This window comes from Melospiza georgiana, chromosome 1 (assembly GCF_028018845.1).
Source record: "Melospiza georgiana isolate bMelGeo1 chromosome 1, bMelGeo1.pri, whole genome shotgun sequence".
In the NCBI taxonomy this organism is placed as follows: domain Eukaryota; kingdom Metazoa; phylum Chordata; class Aves; order Passeriformes; family Passerellidae; genus Melospiza; species Melospiza georgiana.
In genome coordinates, this window is record NC_080430.1 from 67,701,632 (window position 1) to 67,725,889 (window position 24,258).

Genomic DNA, 24,258 nt, shown 5'->3' on the forward strand with positions numbered 1-24,258 from the left:
CTTGCTTTCCCTGAGGAGCACAGCCCAGCACTGGTCCCTCACCTTGCCAAGCCAAGCCAAGCCAACTCAACTGGTTTAGGGACTGCTTCCTGAGCATTCCCAAAGCTGCTTGGCAGCAGCTGCCCTGTAACTGATCCCACCAATCTTGGTGGGACAAGCCTGGGCTTTCCAAAAAGAGCCACCTTAGGATGTAACAGGAGAAATTAGGGGGCCTTACAGGCTCAGAGCCTTACAGGCTAAGTGCTGCGTCTGAGGATGCTGTTCAATGTGGCCAATCCCTGTATCTGCTAAGGAATAAATTGCTGCATAAAGTCATTCTGCAGTCAGGTAGAGCCTCAGGAATATGACTGTCACCCGAGAGCTGTTGAGCCCTTGTAGTTAGTTGCTTGGTGTTACAAACACCCCCTAGGTTATAAAAGCTTGCAGGGAAAACCTGTTCCCCCATAAGCCCTGTTGCTAGGGCTGAGGCTGTATACGGTATGTGGTCCTGCTGGGCAGCCCATCACCTGGTCTTTGAGCTGAAACAAAACCTTTTTCCACTGCAAATGCCTTCCTATGTAAAAATCAGGGTGCTGGTTGAAATTATCCATCATGCCCACCTAATACAGAGTAAAACATAACCACTTGTTAAAAGAATACCTTATATGCTCCAAAACTTAAAAAAAATAATCAAAACACTCTAGATTTCAATATGCAGGCCAACTCAGTGTTTTCCACACAAAATGTTTTTAAAAAGAGTGTCTCTTTTAGAGGCACCATCCACCTTCCTATTTCCTCATTAAATAGTCAGGATCATACAACTGTTTTGCTGTTAACAGTAAAATAATGAAGTTATATGGGAAGTTCAGAAACAATTTTTTCCCTGCTTATCCGTTCATGATAAATTACATTTGGAAGAAATGTGAAGATATATGATTGTGGAATTTATTTTTTAACTGAAAGAAAATAGAGATAATTGCTTTCTTCTGATCTTGACATAAGTCTTTTTCCCTGGAGACTGCAGGAAGAATTTCCTGTATTTTCCCATTAGCGATGCCCCGCTCTGCTTGATGCCTTTCTATGGTGCTCCATTCTCAGGGATCACATTTGCCCATATGCCAAGGCCCTGCCCTTCTGCCTTCCAGCTTCCTCACTAACTTCACAGAGGTGTAGGAATTAAGTGGCATAATTGAGAAGGAAGATAATAGGTCTGAGTCCCGTAAAGTTTTCTTTTAGCAAGTTGAACAGCCTTCATGCTAAAGAGATAATGTGAAATGTTTCTTTTAAATTCAGAGGTTGAAGAACATCACTCCCTCAGTGGTCCCCATCCATCTCTTTTTAGCCCTCATCCCTCTCCCTGCCCTAAGGATAGTAATAACGAATGAGTTCAGGAATAATTATTCCTTTTGTTATCTGTGCCATTTCCAGACTCTCAGTTGATTTCTAACTTTTACCAAGCCTGGAAGTTCTTAAACTACAGAAAAAACTTATATGAAAAGCGCAGTGCTCTGTTCTAAACAAAGCCCAAATGCATTTTCCTCATTTCTTTACAAAAGCACAGTGATAACATTGAAGCTATTGCCAAAGTATAACTTTACAATGAAGAGCCATTATGTGCAGTACCCCACTGTGTTTTTTGGGAATGGGAGGTATGAACATCCCTCACACGAACATAAAATGTGAATAATGATGATCCTTGCAGGTATGTGCTCTAAGAAGAAAAACATGGGTCCAAAAGCACTGCACATAACTTTTATCCCTGCGAGTGATTAAATGCAGATGGCTACCAGGAAAGCTGGGTTTCACAATAGCAATCATATAGGATCCTTCAGACTATTTGGCTAGTAATTTAAGTTAGGAAAGCTATTTGCAGAATGTGACCTCTGGAATGTAGTTCTTCCAGGAAGATGTAACATATTATCAAGGAGTGAATTCCAGGACTGAGTTATTTCTGGTAACAATTGAACTATGACAAAAATATTTACAACTAACTTATAAAATAAAAACATTCAAATATTTGACAAGGAGTTTATTTACAATGAAAAGTTTCTGCAGATCTCATTAGTTTCTACTTAGGAGAGAAATAAAAGGACAGGGACTTTGGAAAAGATCCTGTGTGTTCATTTACAAGATACATACCATTCCCATTAATTTTAAACAACAGGCCCATAAACTGCAAAGGCTTACAAGACACGCAAGCCACAAACTGCTGCAAGTGCCCTGCTCATAGCTCAGCTCTTCACAGAGGTTCTCCATTTCTTCACAGCTGGTCTCCATATGAACCAACAGCTCGGTACCAATGAGGACTTTTACCCTTGTCCAAATAAACCCAAAGCAAAGGTAACTCAGAGCAATGGTGCTGCAGCTCTTTGCACAGACCTGTGCAAGCACAAGGCACTAGAAACACGAGGGAAGATCTTAAATGCTTCCTGTGTAAAACTGCCCACCAACTAAAAAGATTTTGCTCTCACCACCAGATATTGTAAACTTTGCTGAAAATGAGGACAGAAGATTGGAAAGGATATTCCAACCCTGTGTCATACAATGCCTTTCCATCTGCATGTTCAATGGAGTTTTGTTTTTTATTCTACCAACACTCCCTGCTCTCATGGGTAGAGGTCTCCTTTCAGGGCTGACATGGCAAGCATTTGAGGTTCATTTATTCTTATGTCAGAGTTCTTCTTCAGCCTAAACAGCTTTCTTTTTTTTTGTCAGGGAGAATTTGCTGAAGTTTCTATAAGCAGCAACTGTATCTCCTTGAAGATTTTGTTTTGCAAAGCTAAACAAACCATTAGGCATTTTAATACCTTTTCCTAACAAAAAAACAACCCCTAATCATCTGCTTAATGAACCTAATGACCTCTCTTGGCATCTGTCCCAGTATGAATTGGTTTTGCTTGGAAGTAGGTGACTAAATTTCTAGATAACATCTTGTTGGTACTTTACAAAATATCACTGCTATTTCTATGCCCTGCCTGGTAATTTAATTCCTTTTCCTTCAGGGCAGGTCACGTTAGTGACCCTGGGTGGTCTTGTGATCAATTAGTACACAACTGGCACCCTTGCATCTTTCCTTCCCCTCTCTACACAAACCAAGCATGGTGACTGCACAAGTCACATTCAGGCTGACCCAGCAGTTCCTTCATCTAAAGCTCCTCTTGCTCCTTACACCAGCCTTGGCCCAGAAATGCGGATTTGAATGGATGAATGGTATTTCACCCAAAAAAAAACTTTGCCTCTGAACACCTCCCACTTGCAAACAACCCACAGACCTTAACTGAGTGCCACATCTACGCCTTTCTCATTTTGCCTTCCCTGTACACTAATACCTGACTCTTCTCTCCAAAAAGGCCTCCCAACCACCCTGCTCACTCCTGTCTTGCCACAACACTGTACACTCGTCAGCCTCTGCACTGCTCAGGCACCCATGGAGTCAGGTTTTACACTGCCTCAGGGCCACCCTTGGCTGGTTTGCCTGGCACCCACAAAAAGGACAAGTGCTTCACTCCCAGATGGTCTCTATTGCTCTGTCCTCTTCTTACCACACTAAAAATTACTGAACAATGCACAAACTCTTGCTCAAGCAATGCCAGTTACGTACTTCATTATTTCAGGGAGACCATTTTGCAATAGCTAAAGATAGCCCTTGAGTTTCTTATTTACTTAAGTGTGTGTTGAGCAGTCTAACCTTAGCACAGATAAACAAAGTATCCCAGAGAAATTTTAGCACAATAATCTATGTGTCCTTAGAGAAAGTCATGCCTCAGAAGCTTCCAGTTAGAAAGCAATAGGAAAATGGAATTTGAAGTGCAGCTCACTATACATTATTAAGCTGATAATTTCACAGTCCTTATTTCTATTATTTCTTTTGACTGCAAGCATCCCAAAGGTGGGAGGTGCATCAGAACCCTGAGGACAGCTGAATTGAATCTATCAGGCCCATTTCAATGGCTGTGCTTGTGCTGTACCTTCCCTTCCCAGTGGTCCCAGAACTGCTTCATTTGAGAGACACAGGGCCCACCCAGACTGTTGTGCACTGTTGGCCCTGCTTCCTGCGAATTTCTCCTGCACTGAGGTACATAAGAAAGGCTTCACCTTACCCATTTATAACCCAGCTGTGTGTCATGCAACACCACACTCAGAATCCACCTCTTGGATATGTATTTTCAGTTTTGTAAAGCACACCTGGAAGCCACAGTTATCTTTTCCCCTCAGAGCCACTGTTTTACTCAGCATCCAAACCAACAGAAGTCAGGAATACCCTGTTTCCACTGGGTGAAAAACATATCAAATGCTTTGTCCTACAACCTCCCTGGCAAGACACAAAAGTCGCTAAGTCATACTGATTTTCAGATTGCGATGTCAAAGCAGATGTAGGACCAGATTTGCTGTAAAAGGCTTCTTCTGGCCTATGAATGGTCCAGAAAACCTCTAATGCCCTGAGGACAGTTTGGAGCAATTATACCCTCACTCATAAACCCAATGAGATTTATCATTTCACATAATTTTGACACAAGCCCAGTTGAAACTCAGTGGATTATTTTACTTTTTGGTACCTGCCAATGCTTCAAGACAGCTTCATTCCCTCAGCAAAGGCGTTAACCCAGTGTGGCAAAATGAGATAAAGACAGTTTGTACTGGTTTCAGTATCTCTATATTTGAGATATTTTAACACAGATTGTTGTTTCAGTGAAATATGAAAAGGTTTTTTGGAGTGCTTAGCAGAGTCAGAACCAAATCCCCAAAACACAGATCTATCTGAAATGCAAGTTTTCAGGAAATCCAAAAGAAGTTGTTCCCAGGACCTCACTGATCATACCTCACAGACACCCACAAGGTATAATTCCTATTTTTTAGAACCAAGTCTCACTAGTTCCTTTTTCTTTATTGCTATCATTTTTCAAGGTTTGTACTGAGGATCACTTCCAATGTATCCATCCATCTAATGTAGTGGCCAGGGGAAGAGGAAGTAGTTTGTAATGATGTTGAAAAAAACACAAGCCAACAGTCAGTCCTGACACAAAGAAGCTCTGCAGTTGATACTGCCAGGGAGAATAAGAGAAAAAGGGTATTAAAAAGATGCCAAAATTTCTTGTTAGAGACCACATTCCATAGCAGAGCTGGGAAAAAAGCCTCAAGCCTTTTAGCCTTCAGTCCACTGCCTTAACCTTCTATACCAGTTTTGTGAACACTTATCTTAAACTGGGTGGCACATCCATCTCTTCCTGAGTATTGATTCTGCTTGCAAGTTTCATCACAGGTCAATTTACATCAAGGCATAGGAAAACTGGGAAAAAAATGCAAATGAGACACAACCAGGGGCTTGCTCTATTAAGCTTAATTAGCTAAGCAGTGCTCCAGGAGAAGCTGAGGGATTGCAGACCCTGTGTCAGAGGGCTGGACAGGACTGCCTGCCATGACAGCCACATTCCAGAGGCAGTGAAAATGGGAAAGGGGCAATTACAGAAATCTCCAAGACTGCTGTGTCATTTTGTGCAATATCTGTTTCGTGTCATGTCTCATGCAACAACTGTGCTACGTAAAGCAATTGGTGTAAAACTCCCTTTTCCTGAGGAACTGGGGTGCAGATACAGAGAGAGCTCTGGGGGCTGAAGCTCAGACAGAGCCTGATGAGTCTAAACATTACAAGACACTAATTACCTCAAAGGGGGCCATAAACATACAGATTAGTGGGGCTGTGGAAAGATGATTTGGCCGCAGATTTATCTAGGAAAAAAGAAAAAGTTAGCCACTGGGCTTTGGGGAAAATTATTACAGATACTGTTTGGGAAAATAAATGGGTCTGTTGGACCAGTGTTGAATAGGAAAAGGATTTCTTTTAAATAAAGAACACCTCTGGAAATTTTGGCCAGGCAGTAGTGTAGGCAGTAAGAGAATAAAAGAATTAACAGACAGCAAATCATTCACCAGTAAAGCCACTGGTGTTTATACCATGAGTCCTTCTGTGAGGAAGAGGCTCTGCGAGCCAAAAGCGCAGCAGTAGCTGCACTCTGAAACAAGCTGAAGCTGCCTGAAAGGAAGAGACCGTTTTCTTTTGGTGTTTGAGCAACACCTTGCTGGTGTTTTTCACCAACTCTGTGGCCATCAGGGAGGATTGCCAAATTTCTTTTTTAGGTCAAGAAAGCTTGGAATTTATTATGCAACCAAAAATTTTAGAGAATAATGAGTTTCATACGTGGAAGAACAAACTGACTTCCATGTCCATTTAAAATAACAAGACACACAGCTGGCATCAATCTGGACACACAGCATCAGTTTGTCCAGCTTTGGAAAATGAGAAGCTGGGAGTGAAGGCTTTGACTTGAAAGAGATGGGAAAACCTAAGTCAGTATATTTTTGTGCTCAACAAATTGCAGAAAAAGCATCTGGTTATTCCTCTTCCTCTAAAGTCAACCTTTCATTTCTGAAGGAAGGAAGGTCCTCAGACATGTTTCTTTACATTTACTGCAAGATTTCTATTATTTGACTTTTCCAGGAGCATCTATCCATATCCCAGCTGGAATTTCCTATTTGAAATCACATCTCAGAGTTTACAAGCCTATGATGAGGCTTCTGAGGATCAGGCAAATGCTCCATCTCTCCAGTGACACAGACAACAGCGATCTCCCCAGTGCAGCAGAATTTAATATCAAAAGGGTAATAAACACCTACAAAAATATAAATTATTTTTACCAGTAAGAGGTATCTTTTGTCGATATGCCACAGTATGCCCTGAGGACTGTGCAGGTTAAGAAAATAAAATTTTACATCATCAGAATAACAAATCCAGCCTGTTCAGGCCTGATGTAGCGTAACTAGTTGGATTTCCTAAGGTTTTCAAATTCCTGAGGACCCTTTTTGTCTTCTGCCTGCCCTGTTAATTCAGAGGTAACAGATACAGCCCAAATACATGGTTGCAGCTCCTGCCTTTGCTAAGGAAGGTTCATTTCTGCGGGAAGCAGATTTCCAAACATGGCCCACAATAGCAGAGGTGTCTGCAGGCTCTGGGTCACCATCTGAACAAGGAAAAGGTGCAAAAGGGGGAGGAGTCCTTGTTGCTGCAGCTTGGTGTCTGCCCTGCTTCAGCTGCAGCAGTCCAGCACAGATCGGGTCACAAGCCAGGAGCTCAGCCAGCAGGCTCTGTGGCCAGGTTGAAGTTGTCACCAGTCATTTTGGGACACATGGTCATACTCACAAAAGCAGGAGCTGGTACCTTAGCCAGGCTGCTGCACCTGCAGAGGTGATAACCTCTGGGCCAGGGCAAGGCAGGCAGCATGGACCTGAATCTGAAGCCCTGATATTGCCACCTCAAAATGCATTAGCAGCCATGGAGCTAGGAACTGCAGCCAGCTTGGATCATGAAGCAGAAAAGAAATACACTCTTAGGAAGGAGACCAGCATGACCATCTGCTGGACATTAGTGCCTTTCTCCTGAGTTAATTAGATTTTCCCCTGCCTTGATCTGACTTTTCAGAGCTGCAAGGCTCTTTTTTAGCACTGTAGCAAGACTAGAAAAATCCTTAGGAACTGGGACTGCCAAGTAAATCATGGTGACAAAATGAAATCATTACCCATCATAGCTCCACAAATTTGGTGACTACAAGGCAGTCACAGATGACCATTGGACTCTCCCTGTGGACTCTGATTCGAGGAGCACTCCTCCCAAATATCTGACAAATATCTGCAGCTTGCAAAAACAAGGCCTGCCAAGTAGAGGGGAAATAAGAAAAAACGGAAGAAAAACACTTGTGGTTTCTCTCTTTCACCAAATGTTAAAAAAAAAAAAAAAAGAGGGGGGAGGGAGTAAAAATGTACTCCTGCAGCCAAGCCTTACGGATGGAGCCAATGGACAGAGGTGGTTTCCTTGGACTACACTGACCTACCAAGGACTGCAGAAACCTGATGAGAAGGGCTGGGGAGGGAATCAGGAACAGAGCCCCTTGCAAGGTAAGGGCTGCCCAGCAAAACCTCTCTGTTTCGATTGCTGGTGTTTTGGAGAGGAGCTGCTGTCCCGTAGCTGAGCCTGAGCCTGCAAGCCTATAAACAACCTGGTCCCTCTCCATTTAGATGTGCAGCCACCTTCTTGAATTTCTTAACAACATAGATTTAAAGTCTGTGCTTGTAAAAGGCCAAATTAATTGCTGTTTTACCCTCAAGGGCTTTTTTTGTTGAAATATTTTTTTCTGTGTGACAACTGACCATCTCAATTTAACTCCTCTGACTGTTTGGGTCCTGCTAAGCTGTTTAATGAAGATGCATTTCATGAGTAATCAGGGAAGCCCTGCCTCATTTCCAAAGGCAAATCAGGAAGTTGGCTTGTAGCAGTGAATTTATTTGCCACTCCTGTTTGAAAAGGGGTCAAAACCCATGTACTTGGGGTTTGCCAAGAGGAAATACATTGTAAACTCTGTCGGACAAAGACCATCTTTATTCCAAGCTATACGTTACCAAACAGATCGTTATCTCTTAATTGTATCACTGATTATATTTATCAGATAGGAAACTTTTAGTTTTCTCTTTAGCATTGAGTTTACAGTAAAGTACACTTCAGTCTGTCCTGGAAGCATCAGGCTATACTGATAGCTCTCTAAGCATAAGTTTAATATGTGACATAGTTAAAATATAATTAAAATGGAGTTTTAAAGACAAAATATATCACTCTTTGCAAGTGCAGATTTCACCCTAGGTCTGCCTCAGTCATTCCAAGGCTTTCTAGCCTACAGATTTTCATGTGGCTGAATTTATATTACAACTTCTTTTTTTCTTTATTTAGGCAATTTGTAGTGATGGAGGAACATAATGTAATTGCTGTACTTTTTAGTCTGTGGTGGTGGGTGAGCTGTTTTCTAATACTAGTGGCATTTGATTTCTGAAGTAAAATACATTTTGGTAAGAAAGCATCTGTGAACATTATTTGAATAATGACTACAAAGCTGTGTCAGCAGTACCTGCCCCTCTTTCACTTTTTGCAGCTGTTCACAACTGCTCTGTGACTGTACAGAGAATGAGTAAGAATACTCAGGAAATATTATGTGGACCTGCCACAGGCAGCCCAGCCTCTTTCCATATCACAATTCAGGGCATGGCAGGATATGACAAAAGGTTAATGAGGATATGACTTGAGCCACATTTTGTACTGAAAGCAGCAAATGCATTGTTTTGCCCTCTTTCAGACCATTTGAAGGAATTATTTTCTGGGCTAAAAACATGCTCTAGGAAAAATGCTTGCAGAGTAAATTTTGCTAAGTAATTTGCAAGTATGGGGAATTTGTACTGAACTGAACAGTTCTGCCAAAAGGCAAGGCAAGGCTGGAGACACCTGTGCAGCAGCCTGAGCTCACTAAAAGCAACCCTCATCAATGTCCTTGTAAGGTGGCATCCACTAGCTGCACATCCAACAGAGGGACCTCTATCGATGCAGGGAGCCCCCGATGTGGGAGTAATGTGCTCTGACTCCATGATTCAGAATGCTGAACAATTGCTTTATTGAAACTATACTACATTACAGTAATACTATATTATACCTATACTAAAGAGATACTATACTATACTATACTATACTATACTATACTATACTATACTATACTATACTATACTATACTATACAAAAGATACTGAAGAAAAGCCCGTGACTGTCTGAGACAGTCAGGACACAGTTTGGACTCAATTGGTTAAGGAATTAAAACAATCTTCAGTAGAATGTAATTGACAAACAACTTTGGGTAAAAAAAATTCTATAATGCATTCCACAGGTGCTAAACAACAGGAGCAGTGAATAGAGATAAGAATTGTTTTCTCTTCTTTTCTGAGGTTCTCACTGCCTTCCCCAGGAAAAATCTTTGGGAAGCTGTGCCTGCTGCTCTCTGTGAAGAGAGCTGCGGCCAGAGATCTCCCTAAGCCAGGAAATCCATCTCAGTGCCCAGCCTTCTTCTGAAGCAATGCTGCCTCACAGGATCAGCTAAAAAAAATTAGTCTTTGCTGGTAAAAGTGGGGTATGAGCAGTAGGCAAAGCTTCACCAGGGATGGGCGTTGGAGTGTTGTGCTGAGGTTAAGTGCATGGAACATGAAAAATTTTTGCCGGCTTCACAGGAAAATAAAAGAGAGCTGATAACAGCAACTAGTGTTTCAGTAGACAAGACACACTGTCTCTTGGGATGAGCTGTGACCCTTCCACTGGAAGAGCCAGGGAACCCACTGTGGCTGATAGATACAGCCTGCAACTGGAGAGCAGAAATAAATGAACGTGTGGGGACCAAGTCTTGAAGATGGGTGAGTCAAAACACCTCAGAGCAGGAGCATTCATAATTCAGGTCTGTGACAGAGGATGTAAGAGAAGTGGCAACAGGGAAGGAGGAATCTGGTTTTTCAAGTGGGAAGGGGGATGAGGAAGGGAAAAGCAGTTTGGGGAAGGTACGGCATTCTCCGTCATCCTCTGAACCGTCCACATGAATTTCTTCTGCCAGTCATCCCACCTACTCTTCTCCCAGAAATGAATTTTTCTCCTTACCACTACAGCACATGTTTTAATCTGCATGGTTTGCCACAGAGAGCACAAACTTGATGGAGCTGTTACACAAAAATGTAGATTCCTGTTAGCAATCCCCTAGTATGTATCCAGCCTGACCTCCTACATGCAAACTTAGGACTGTCCTCTGTTCCTGGAGTTTGCCCTCAGTAATCAAAGTGGGCTAATTGATAATGATAGTTGAGATGATTTTATAGTTACTCTGAATAACTTCAGTGGTAGGTTATGGCTTGGTTTTTTGCAAACAAAATACTTCTCATTATCATACTCTCACTTAATTTCACTCTTTCAAAGCAAAGTATTCTCTAAGTGCCCAACCATATAAGCTTGGTGGAAGGCATTTTATCAGAAGTAGTGTATTTTAAAGAAATATTGGCATTTTAAAGAAATCTTAAAGTTGTGCTTCTAAGAATAAAATGGGAAGCTATTGTTCTTGCCACTCAGTGGGAAAACGTTTTGAATGAATCACACACTAACCAAAGATTATGTCATGAATATAAAATACTTAAAACACTCCTAACAGCATCTGGGGAGCAGCCTGAAAAGCAGAGACTCTTTTCTGCCTGTGAATGATACAACAAATAGTGAAGCATATGCCATTACTTGGTTTGGAGCATGTGAGGGGCTGTGCCCAGACCCTCAGACCTTCTGTCCAAGATCACATAAATAATTCTTCTCAGGCAGCAGTAAAAAAGAGATCTAAACAGATTCACAGAGGTTTTAGGCAGATCAGCATTTTGCAGAACAACAGTTAGTGGTCCTCAATTAATCTTCACAATCCCTCTGATTTAAAACTCAGTGGTAGTGTTTACATGGCATAACAAAAAAGCTGGAAGGGCAATATGCCCCATAATTGGTGCACCCTGTATTCTTTTTGGAGAGACTCTGAATACATTGCCTACACATCTTCCCTTGGGTAAGGAACAAACAGGGATCAAACTCATCTATATATTTGTGATCTTCCCTCTGCCTAATTACTGATCAAGGTCTTCCTGTCTTGTGCCTGAGCAGCACTGGGCTCCCTGCCCAAAATGGGTATTCCAGCTGTGCCTGTTGCTGCATCATGGGTTCCCTGGCCAGGTGAAGGAGCTGGAACTAGGTGGTGTTTAAAGTTCCTTCCAACCCAAACCATTCCATGATTCTGTGATCTTCTACTTATTTTTCAAAAAAGTGTAATCTTTGTTTCTGGACCTTACCTGTTGTTGTGGAAATGACTGAAATGTCCGTGCATTCAGCATGAACAGGAAAAACTCTAAAGGATTCTATGGCCTTTAGGGATGCTTAAACCAGGGCTGCTCTAAATTCTGTGACATTTTTTCTCTGGGGTAGCTTGTCAATCTGTGGCTTCCTCCTACAGGTTGTCTGATCCTAGAAAGTGCCCAAAAGGCTCTGCTAGAGGGAATACCAGGGACTGAAACATCTGAGGAGAGGTTTATTGTTCATGTGTTCATGGAAAGATAGGAAAATGGCTCTTACTTTGCACATCATCTGAAGTGCAAGAAAAGACCTCTTCTCTCCAGGGTTCAAAGATTGAGGGATGCTGCCTTGGCTCGCTGGGCACCAGTGTGTCCTTTCCTCACAAGCTCCAGATGATGTGCTGAGGCAGGCAGTCATGATGGCCTGCTGCAGGGACTTGCTTATAGGGGGCAGATATGACTCTGAATCACCCTCATCCCTATCCCCCTTCTTTGCCCCAAGCCACAAGGAAACAAATCTGCTTTTACCAAACGTCACCTCCGTCCAAACAATAGCTTATTTCTCTCTGAATGGACGAACTCCTGTCTGCCAATACAGCATCTCTAAATGCCTCAGGCAGGACACCTCAGCATGACTTTGCCTTGCATTACTCTGGTATGGCTTTCTAAAAATAAGACACCCTTGTGTGACAGTAGCACTGACTGTTTCTACTCCAAAATAGAACAGAAAATGTTCTTTTTCAAAGATGTAACCAAGGAGCTTCAGAAATTTTGATTTTCAGAGGGGCTTTCTCCTTCCTCTACAGTTAACAGTTGGACATCGTTAGACAGAAGTAGCAACTTATGCTGTTTCTGCATTAATTAAACAGCAAATTAAAAGTGGTACAGAGGTAAAACTTCTGTCATGCCCTGCCCAGACCCCCATAAAACAACCCTCTTAACACAGAATGTCTTGAACTGAGGTGAGGGAAGAGGAAGAGGTTTTTACAATCATTTAAGCCCCCATGCAGGTACACAGCTCACTTTTCAGCCCAGACAGGGACATGACCCACTTCAACGGAGATGAGAAAAGAGCTCTGCCTTTCATGAGACAGATATTCCTCAATTTAGTTTATGGCTACAGATGACATAGCTGTCTAGAGGCACTCTGGTGAGGAGAAGAGCCAGTGTGGAGGTGGAGAGCTGCAACTCTGCCCCTCCATTTGATGTGGTCTCTTTTAAAGGTCACCCACTGGGACCTGACATCAATCAAACTATTTTAGTAAAAATGAAGATTTATATAACACATTTGTGCTATAGGTCTTGGTTCTTCTTTCTTAAATTACTTAAAGCAATATAATAACTTTCACAGGCACATCATAGGAGACTGCCAACATTTCAAACATTTCCTTGATGTAGGATGATCACAATTGAAAGGAATGTGAATTTTATCCAGCCGTCAGTAAGGTTTTGTTTTCCTTAATCCCTGAGACTAAATCATTGGATAGTTTTCAGCCTCCAAACTAAATCTTAATTGAGACTAGCTGTCATTTAGGCAACTGCAGGACTCTTATAACAAAAGAACCTGGGCACATTTGAAGAGAGACTGGGGCAGTCCCTGGGATGGGGACCCTCAGCACTTCTCATTAGTGTGAGCTGGTTGTGCAAGAGCTCTCCAGTACACAGGAAAAAAGCAATCAAACTTTGTTGTCAGTAATAAAGTTCCTTCATTTGAAGTGCTCTTCCACTCATACCTGTGAGAGGTGCATGCCAGCCAGAGTTCCCACAGATTGGAAATAAAGCTGGTGGTTTGTGTCCCAGGAGAATGCCATTTTGCTTTATGCTGCATACACACGAGGGATTTCTTTTTTCCTCCAACAGGAGAGTTCAGTTTATCTCTCAAACTGTACAAGCCAGCACCTTCCATCCCCCAACAAAAGTCACTAGCAATAGGGTTCTATCTAGACCTCTTCAGAGGTGTTGAAGATAACAAGTGGTTCAGCTGTGACTCTGAAACTAGTAGACAAGATTCTCACACACAGGGGGAAATTACAGATATTTCAGTGCCATTTCTACTGCAATAACTTGGAATACCTCCAAGCACTCTGGCAGGCAAAAGGCAATATTTTTCCACAAAGTAAGTTAGGTCCCTTTTCATCAGGAGCAGAGGGCAGTTTCTGTACCCTTTGCCAGGATCATCCACATGATGGATGGAGATGAAAGGAGATGGGAATGGGAACACCAGGTACAGCCCTCTGTTCACCTCCCCAGCACCAACACCAATGCAGGGAAAAACCAACCGCCCCAGCACCAACACCAATGCATGGAAAAAGTCCTGTCAAAGGTGGGAGTGAGGGAGGAAGAAGAGAATAGTGTGTTTGCCATGTCCCAAAGTTTTCCCTCCCACCCTCCACCCCGCTGCCAATCTCCATGGCACCCCTCAGGTAACACAAGGAATGGTCTGGAGGCTTTGTTTGATTTGGAGGAAAACCTAGAAGTACTCTCAGTTCTCTGTGACTTGTCTGGGGAAGAACCATTTTAGTTGTAATGCCAAGGCTTAGCTTTAATGAGGATTTTAGCCCCAAGCCTTACTTAAAGATTAATAATTTAGATGGGCTGCTCAGGTTGTGCCAGTGCCAGTGAAAACAGACAGGCTCTTTCTCACCCTGAAAACAAGTAGGGAAGAGGTGAAATCCAGGAAACCCTGCAGGGACCCATTTCTCCCTTTCTAGAAGGATTGTGGATTCCTAGCCTGGGACTGCATATCTTACATTCTGGCAATTAAAATTAGGTCAGAGGTGTCAGGCTTTCTGCACCATGGCTTCTCTCTGTTAAACAGAGAGTGAAACTCATTCCTGCTTCACAAGGGAGTCACAAGGATGAATTCAACGTTGTGCACATCAACATTGTGCTGAGCACCAGCCTGAGCCCCTCAGCACTTCATAACTTTCATTCCAAACAGCACCAGCAACTCCTAGAAACAGAATTAAATGTTCTTTTTATGTGAGCTGGTGAAAGTTCACACATCAGCTTCATACTTTTTCATGTCAGGATTCAGCTAAATAATGAATCCTAGTGAGCATTTTGCTTTAGAAAAGGATTCCAAATAAATACCAACAGGCTTTTGATATTTTTGAAGCTATACTGAATGCATAGCTTAATGATAATGAATGGGTGACTGCTGCTTCTTATCACAGCTCTCGGCCATAGAAAAGTTTGCCAAAACCCCACTAATGGAATATTACAGATTGGGGAGCAACTGGCTGCAGGAAGGGAGTGCTGGCAGGGAATGAGTTACGTGTGTGCTGGCAGCAGGGACAGCTGGCAGAGCCCTGGGCTGCACTGGCAGGAGCATGGCCGGCAGATGTGGTGAGGTGGATTTTCCCCTTTGCTCTGTGCTCATTGGAGCATATCTAGACACGGTGTCCGGTTTCATCCATCCCATCCCCCTGTGCCAATACAGGAAAGGCTCTGATAGCCTCGGGTGAATTCAGTGTAGGCCATTCACCACAATGGCCATGGCTGGAGCACCCAGCTTTGAACAGAGGCTGAGGGACCAGGAATCATTCTGCCTGGAGAAGCTGTGGCTTTGGGGTGATCTATCAGTGGCCATACAGTACCTATGAGAAGGTTACCTTGAAGACCAAGACAGGCTCTTCAGAGGCACGTGATGGGAGAATGAGAGACAAAAGCTGTACTTCAAAACAGGGGAATTTCTGATTGGATGTGAGGAAAGCAATTTTCTCCAAGGACAGCCAAAGCATCAGCAGGTTGCCCAGAGACACCACAACATCTCTGTCCTTGGAGGTTTTCAAGATCAGCTGAACAAAGCCCTGAGTGATCTGGGACCTACTGTGAGCAGGAGGTTGGGCTAGATGAGCTCAAAAGGTCCTTTTCCCACCTGAACTTTTCTGACATTCTTGTACTGCAAACTGTTATTTGTCATGAAAGAAACAGTGTCAATCATCACTGAGTATCCCTTGACACATAGGGCAGATAAGCTACAATGACCTGTGGGCCTTCTCTCCAAGAGCACTGTATCCCCTTAGTTAAGGGACTTCTGAGGCAAGAACTCCCAAAATTACTTTCATTATAACTACGTGAGCGGTCATGACTAAATGCTGATCTGCCAAGACCTGGTCTGGAGCCAGGTGAAGTAACTGGAAAGTTTGAGGGTACACATCAGCTGATGTAGATGTCCAAATTTGAACTCATTATTGGCAACTCAATTACGCTCCGTGAAAAGACGCACTTAGGCAGAAAACTAAAATAGGTCAGAGTGATTAATGCCAAAACACATTTGCTCTGCCCTGCTACAAAGGCAGCCTGACTACTCCAGCCATAGCTATGTGTAGTGCACACCTGTGCAGTCAGATCAGGAGGCTCCTGCCCCTACTGACTTCAGCAGGGGGATAAGGTGATGGTTTATGCTTGAAGTCTATTGAGGTCAGCACAGTCAGACTCTGAACAAAAATGCAGAAAGTCCATGCAGAAATGTATTTCTGGTGCATCTTATTTGTTGAGAATATATTTTCCTCCTTCACTATCATGGGTGGTACTGTCTCAAGGATGATAACAAGAGACTGGGTGAAATTTTACCACAGAAATCATGAGGAAGGCCAAGGAGAAAAATACCTGACTACTAGCCTATCTTACAAGTTATGACTGTGCTGGGGGATCTGATAACTTTTCCCTGAAGCCTAGATACATTGTGCCAAGCTTCTTCCCAAGTCCAGGACAAAGCCAATATGGGCCTGTTCTCACAGCCCCAGCAGAGGAAAAGGCTGGTGCCACCTTCCATGTTATCAGGGGGAATGTTTCCAGCAGATGGAGTTGAGCTGCCCAGGCTGGGAAGGGCTTTGGGAAGCATGAAGAAGCTGGGGTTAACTCTGTAGTTTCACAGTCTGTTTTTGTTGGCAGAGGCAGGAGGCCATGGGGTGAAGCCAATCAAGGCTCCAGGGTTAAAAATAACAGCGTGGGAGGAGAGGGCTGCTGGAGTATGAGGAGGGAGAGAAGGGCAGTGGCCAGCTCTGCTTCCAGACAGGCAAGTGCCTGAAGGATGAAGGGTGGGACTGCTGCTCCAGGCAGCCATCAGCTCATGCTGGCTGGGACCTCCTCTAGAGGAAGCTCTGGCAGCTGGGGAGCTGAGCCTGGGTGAAGGAAGGTGAATGAGGGTCTGACTGCTGCCCCAAAACACCCCCAGTGGGGAAACAGAGCAGAAAAGAGTGAGTGACAACTGCTGAAAGACAGTGTCATTCCCACACACTGAAAATATGTTTATCCTGGTCAGTAATATGTTTAGGTTGGAAATTAGAATAAGGTTTCATTTCCTCTTCATTTCACTTATTTTCTTCAGTCTTCATCATTTTTGCCTCCACAAATAAAACAATGTCCAAACCAGAATCCCTCCGGCATCCACCCTCCATTAATAAATGCCTGAAAAATTACTTCTCTGTCTGCACCCTGGTGATGGGCAGAGCTACAGTACTACAAGAATATAAATGACAATCAGGTCTCAGAGAAGCAATAGCTTGCATTAGGCAAAATGAAATTAAGAAAACAACAGAAAAACTCCCAAGTACAGAGGTCTGAAGAAATGTCAGGTGCCCAAACCTTATTTGTTTCCTCTTAGCAAATATGCCAGCCTACAAGTGTGAACTTCCCCCATTCCCCACATTTTTCTGAGTTGTTAGGTTTTCAGCTCACACTGTCCATGCTTCCATTTTATTTCATTTCCATTTTGTTTTGCATTCCTCCTACATTTACTAAGCCACCTCCAGGTACTCACCACCTGTCTACCTACACAGTGGAGCTCAGGACACAAAGTGTTAAAAATGGGACAGAGATGATCATGAGGCACAGCATGAGCCCTGAAGGTCTTGCAGGCAGATCCAACACACTTGCCTAGGTACTTTGGAAACCCTTTGATAAAGATGTATCAAAGGTCCTGAGTATTCAGGCCTCACCTCTAGCTTTTTCCCTGCATATTTTACCCCTCTCCTCCTGCAGAGCCCTGACACTTGCTCTCTAAGTAGCTGGCAGCAGGCACACAATAAACTCTGGCTTGTGCTGCCTCAGCTGCCTCAGAAAAACCCACACTGAATGAGCTGCACATCTAGAAACAGCTCCCACCCAAAGGAAAGTTTTACAATTACCATCACTATCACAATTACCACAATTAACATCTCATCTCAACCCCCAAACACGTAACAGAAAATTCACATCCATTTCAGACCCTCTTTTCCCACTTTTGGAAAGTGGCTTTGCAATTCTTGTGTAATTACTCAGGAAAAAAAAAAAAAGAAAGTAATAAAGCCAATTATCTTGTCCTTGAGTCATGCCACTTGCAGGCTTAGTGCTGCGAGCTGAATTCCCCAGCTGACCTCACTGAGACAGCTCTGTGGAAAGTTGACACAGTGTTTGGGAATGCCAAGCCAAGCAAGCAAGCAGTTTATCAAAACAGACTTTTCTAAATCTGTCCCATGAAGCTGAACAAGCACATGGGTAACACCATCTCTATGGAAAGTGGGACCCCAGTCCTTAAACCAGCTCCATACTTTGGCTCTAGCATAGCTGTGAAAATAAATTTCTGTTAAAAATCACCCCATCTAAAACCTGCTCAAAGGGAAGGCCCCAGTATGGACACAATCACATTAATGTCACAAGTCCTTCTTCTGATGGTAACATTTATTCCAGTTGGGAAATTATTCTGGGCTACAAATGGGTGTAAAGTCAAGATTCTTTCAGCTTTCCAAGAAGTCAAAGTACATCAAAAAACAAGATATGTGTTACTCACTGCCGGTGCAAAAAGCCTTGCTCTGCAGTGTTTGTTTCAGAAGGAAGAGGAAGGCCTTACAGACAGAATCAAGAGGCTTTTTCAGTGTATTTGTTCTGCAGGCACTCATTGCTGGCCACAGCATGTTAAGCAGGATTGTTAAGGTATCAAACACTCACACAGAGGATGTGGATACACATACATTTTAGCACATCAGTGCAGCTCACACATGCCAGAGGCTGCCCATGCTGACCTCTGAGGTGGTGGAGGCAGATTGCTCAAGAGTGAGACTGTTATCTCTACACTGAGTAATGACTCTGTGTCTCTCATTCAACTCCTGTCTCCCCCTCAGAGAGGTTAGTGAGCCCCTGCCTCTCACTCCTACTTACCTCCCATCACACCTCACACTCTCCAGAGTGCAGTCACCTCATGTAAACCAGAGGTGCTCCTGCTCCCCTGTTATTTTCAGTCTCCTAAATCAGCAAGGAATGCCTTTGCAGTGTGCCTGCTACCTAACAGAGAATGCCCTCTCTTACATCCAAGAGCAGCCAATATCTAACATTCCATCCCTATTGCATCCATGGAGGAAAGCTGGCGATGGTCAATCTTGATTCACGTGTGTGCAAGCCAGTGCTTTCAATCACTGACAGGTTCCCACTGTCCCAAAACTAGGATTCAGATCCCACAGTTGACTGAGAAGCTCATCCTGATATAGACTTTCCTACGTACAGATGTGCAGTACATCTGTTACTGCTCAGCCTTTAACGTGTCTATGTACAGTTTGCCTAATATTTGAATCTACATTATTTATATACGGATGATATAACAAATTTGAGAAACAGTTGTGGCACAAAAATTCAGTGCCTCACAGGCCCACAAAAAAGCCATCATTTTTATTACGAACTTTGTTCTTTTATTAAGAACTTTGTCCTTTCGCATTCTTCTTGAAAGGCTGCCCACAGCCCAAAAACTACAGTGAAAATCTTCACTTTTGTTTATTGCTTGCAATGTTCAGAAGTGAAGCAAACCCAATAGTAACATCCTGGCTGCAGAACTAAGTAATTGGTAGCCATGAGGTGAAAATGATTATTAGATCTGTATTTCATCCTTGCCTGTGTTTTGAACAGGTTTGTGATACTGAGCCAAAGTCTGGCTTTCCTCTGCAGGGAAATTAATCTCTAGAATAGCACAAAGCATGTATAAGGACAGACCTTCCTCCCTAAGGCCCCCACAGTGTTACCACAGAACCACCCCAGTGAGCCTTTGCTGGGTCTCCTCACACATCTCAGCTCCGGAGCACAAGACGCCCTTGCCCAAGGGACCAAGGAAAAGCCTCAGGCTATGGAGATGGGGGTGTATCCTGCCTGCTTTAACACACACCAGGAATGGCAAACTGAGCTTAACACAGAGTGCTGGATGTGGGACAAATCAGCCCTGTCTAGAGCATTTGAAACTCATTAATTCTCTTAGTCTGGCCTGCTTGAACTATAATGCCCACTGTGCCTTTACCACAAGCTCTTCTCTACCAGAATTGTATTTTTTTGAAAAGGATTCAGTGCTTATTCCATGTAGCAGGCAAACCCTACATCCTGAGTTAAGCAGTCAGTTGCTGGCACTGAAAGAAAAAGGCATTTTCAGTTGCCCTTTTTCTAACCTGTATTTGTCCACAACCAGCACCTAACCACCTTGCTATGTCCAGAGATAATCTGCCATTATTAATTGTCTCCCTGCTTTCAGTTGTTAGTGGCAGAATATAAAACGTCATCTTTGACAAAATAAATTTATTTGATAATAAATTGATTTAGATTCTCTTGCCTCTCTTTAGACAGCACAGTTCAGCCCATGCTCATGCAGCTCAGGCAGTCTCTGTTCTCGGCCCATCTGTCAAAATCCTTTTAAACCCATAAACACTTCAGAAACGGTCTCATTAATGCTGTACACATGGAAATGTCACCTCCTTGACCTTTACTCAGCAATCTGCTCCCATCAGGCACAGTAACATTTGCTTTTGGGTACACTGTATCACACAGGGAGTGCGTGTTTAGCTGGCTATCCATTACAAACAAGCCTGAGTCACTGGTTTCCAAAACACAATCTCCCAGACAAATAGCACAGCTCTGAAAGCACATCTTTGGTCTGTTAGCACCTTGAATTTGGCTGAGGGTTCAAATACATATTTTTGGGGATGAGATCAGTTTACCAGACAATGCAGAAGATGCTAAAAAATAGGCATGTCCTTGACATTGTCATTTATTACTTCATGTCTGGTTGCATCACCATCATTGTCTTTGTCTAATGAAATAAGTCATGGGTTCTTAGGTAAGAGCCCAAGCAACTGAGTACTCTGAGCTTCAAAGAATGAGCCCCTTGGTAAATCCCTCAGGGACATCAATTCTGAATGCCTCCTCATTTACAATTACTTTAGAAAGCATGACTATTAGCTAGATTGCAATTAACTGGATGCCTTTATTTATTGCTATTGTCTAATATTGTTAGAGCGTGGGTGTTTTGGTTTTTTTTTTTTTTTACTCAGAGCATCACGTGGAACAAAATCACATCTCACGGAAATTTCAATAGGTGTGTGTTTAAGTTGGTATCAAAAACTTTACCAATCAAACAGACACCATTTTACCAAAATTACATTGCAATTAGTTCACAAGACAGTTTTACATTGATTACCATGAATTATATCACCTTTTCCTAATCCCTTCCTAACTTCAGTTCTCTATTGGCTTTCCTGTGATTTGCCCTAGAATTTATCAGATTGCTATCCACTTTTCAACTATTTGAGCTATTTTTTTCCTTATTTTTGGCTTCAATGTCCTGACAACTGACTTAATTCTTTTCCAGTTCTTGGTGCTGAAACATGGCAGAATACATATGAGTGCACTAAATACTGAGAACACACTTTTTCTCAGGCTGCAGCAGAAAAAACTGATTTTTCTTTGTCATTCTAGCTTCTTCTACATCATGTCTCCTCTGCTGGATTAGAAAGAAAATTTCTGCATATGTGCACAAACATGGCTGCTTAGGGAAAAAAAAAAAAAAAAAAGAAAACCTTTTAAATGTTAAACTCTCAAAAAACCCCGAAACTTCAAACTCTCAAAAGTTTCACCTTTGCTCTTCTTTTGGTTAGGAGAAGAAACCTGTTGGAAGAGTTGCAGGTGGAATCCATCCCTTCTCACATCAACATCTTTCTGAAGTGATGCAACTCCATCACTCCGAGCCACATCATTTGTTAAGTTTTGGGCAGCACCAAAGTCAAACCCAGCCAAATCTGACAGATCCCTGCACCAGCACTGCAGTGCAGTGATGAAAGGATAAACCAGTAATGAGGGGATAACCCTCCTGTCATCCTTCAGCACCACCTCCCCCTGAAAGGAGCAACGGGTTTAACTCAGGGCAAGGAAACAGGGCAGATCCAACATGGAAAGGAAAAGCCCCCACTCTAAGCATATTAGCCCTTGACTCCTCTGATTCCTTTAGGATAATCTCTCTCTATGGCACACAATTGGAGCAAAGGCAGGCACCAGAGGAGGGAGGAAGGGACAAGTGGCCTTCAGGCGACGACCATTTCTGCTTGGTTCATCCCTGTGCATGGTCATTACCATAGGTCTGCACAACTTATGCTATTTAAAGAAGGGATAAAGCTGTGACAATTTGAGATTAGCTGTCTGTGTAAAATGATAGTGAGAAACAGAACAGAAACATCCCAGCCTGGACCCGGTAAAATGGCTTAGTAAAGACCAGTATCTCAAATTTCAGGCTGGAGTCCGCTGCTGTTTCTTGTTACATAAATGGAAACACAGGGCAATCTATCAATTCACTGCTACCTCACACTCTAACTCATGCTAAACGCCTGCAACAGGAGCTCAGGTCACCTTCCAAATCCAGGTGGAAGGTTTTAAGAACTGAATTATTACTTACATACCACAGGAAAGTAACTGATACTCTGAAGTGTCTTTGACGAATGTATTTTGTCTAACATTTAATGTGCTCCAAAATTGAGTCCTATTTATCACTTCTGGCAAGAAATAGGATCACTTGTGTGGCAAGCTTTACTGATTAAGGTTGAAAACAATTTGTCCAATATTATTGCCACCTCTGTTGAAGAAGGAACAGCTGCTACCCCTCACACCAGCTTTAAAGGGCAAAGATGGATGGCTGGAATCTGCACAGGCATTTATGTGGGAAGCAGGAGGAAAGGAAAACACTGGCAAGACCCATGCTATAAGCACATCTGGGCTCAGAGAACAGGCATCCACTATTTAAGGAATGGCTCCCTGATGCTCAGCTTTGAAACTGGAACAAATATTTAGTGCTGGCTCTGAATTTTCCAGCTTTTGAGTTTAGAGCAACATGAAACAACCTTTGCAGCATGGAGCCATTCCACACTCATTTGCTCATTGGGTTTGGCTTACAGGGCTACTCTGGGGATGGCCAATCCTCAAGAGGTGATCCAATGTGCCTTGGCTGGCTCTGGAGTCAAGCCACCAAAGATCATCGGAGGTTTCCAGAGGCCTCATCATCGCCTCATTTAAGCACCATTTCCTTGCTGATGCCCATACTTGGGAAACTAGGTAAGAGTTAAGGACTTTCTGGAATTAAACAGGGGTCTGACACAAGATGATTAAGAGGATTTTGGGAGGGGACCTTGCACAAAGTCTTGGACTCCACCTTTTTCTCCCTTTTCGTCAGCAACATGCTTCCTCTCCCACAGCCTGCCATGGTGTTCTCCCTGTGCCAAGCCCTCCCAGCAGGAAGGGCAGCAGCAGCTATCACAACAGCAGAGTGGCTCAAGGGCAGGGAAAGCCTCACTGACCTAAGGTGTTTGACATAAAGCACGTTTATCAAGGAGCAGCAGGCAGCTGACCTGCTGGAAGGGACATTTTTGGTCAGCCTTTTTTAATGCAGGAAAGGGTGAGGATCATTTGTCTGAGGTGTCAGTTGAAGACGGAGCAAGAATTATTACATAAAGCCTCTTTCAACCTAGCTCATGCTGTTTTCTCAGGGCAAGTCCTCTAGGACTTCCCCAGCAGCTCTACTGCTGTGCTTGTTCCTTTGAGAGAATTCTCTGCAATTTCAGATTGGAAATTTTAAAATATCATTACAGGACAAATAAGTATTAAGGCTGCCCTTGATGGCAGCAATGGATGGATTTGCTCAGACTCTGTTCATGGCAAGTCCTAGGCTGTGACTCTTCTCATTGGCTCTCAAAAGCAGCAGGGAGCAGGGGAGATAAAAAGGGAACAATAAAACTCTGAAGGAGGAACACTCAGTGAAATAAAGCACCAAAGCAAAGAGGCAGAGAAGAGAGTTCCTGAAATTAAGTCTTAGAGGAGGTGGCAGAACAGAAGAGTAGGTCAGCCTCCAACGGTTCCTGCTCAATCAGCAAACAAATCATCGCTCCCAGGATCTCATCCAGATTATTTACAAGCCCATTTAGTGGCAGTGTCAGCAGCCCTACAGACTACACAGCATTGCTAATGGCTGTGGGACAAGCCATGGGTAAGGAGGGTGAATGATTTCAGTCCTGCTTGGATGGTCCTACAGGGACCTACCTGGTCCCTGTGTTGTTGGAAAACCCTGTAGGCACTGCAGCCTTCTTGAAAAGCCTTCTGTTCATCACAAGAGATGTCAAGAACACTCCCCCTTACCTACACACACCTTTGTGGTCTGTGGGGGAAACATCTCCAGCTCCTCAGCATGGCAAAAGAGGGTCTGGGCAGAGCTATCATGGCTGGGCCTCCACCTCCTCCACGGAGGTCTCTCCTCCCTTCCTGCAGGGTGAGGATGTCAGAGAA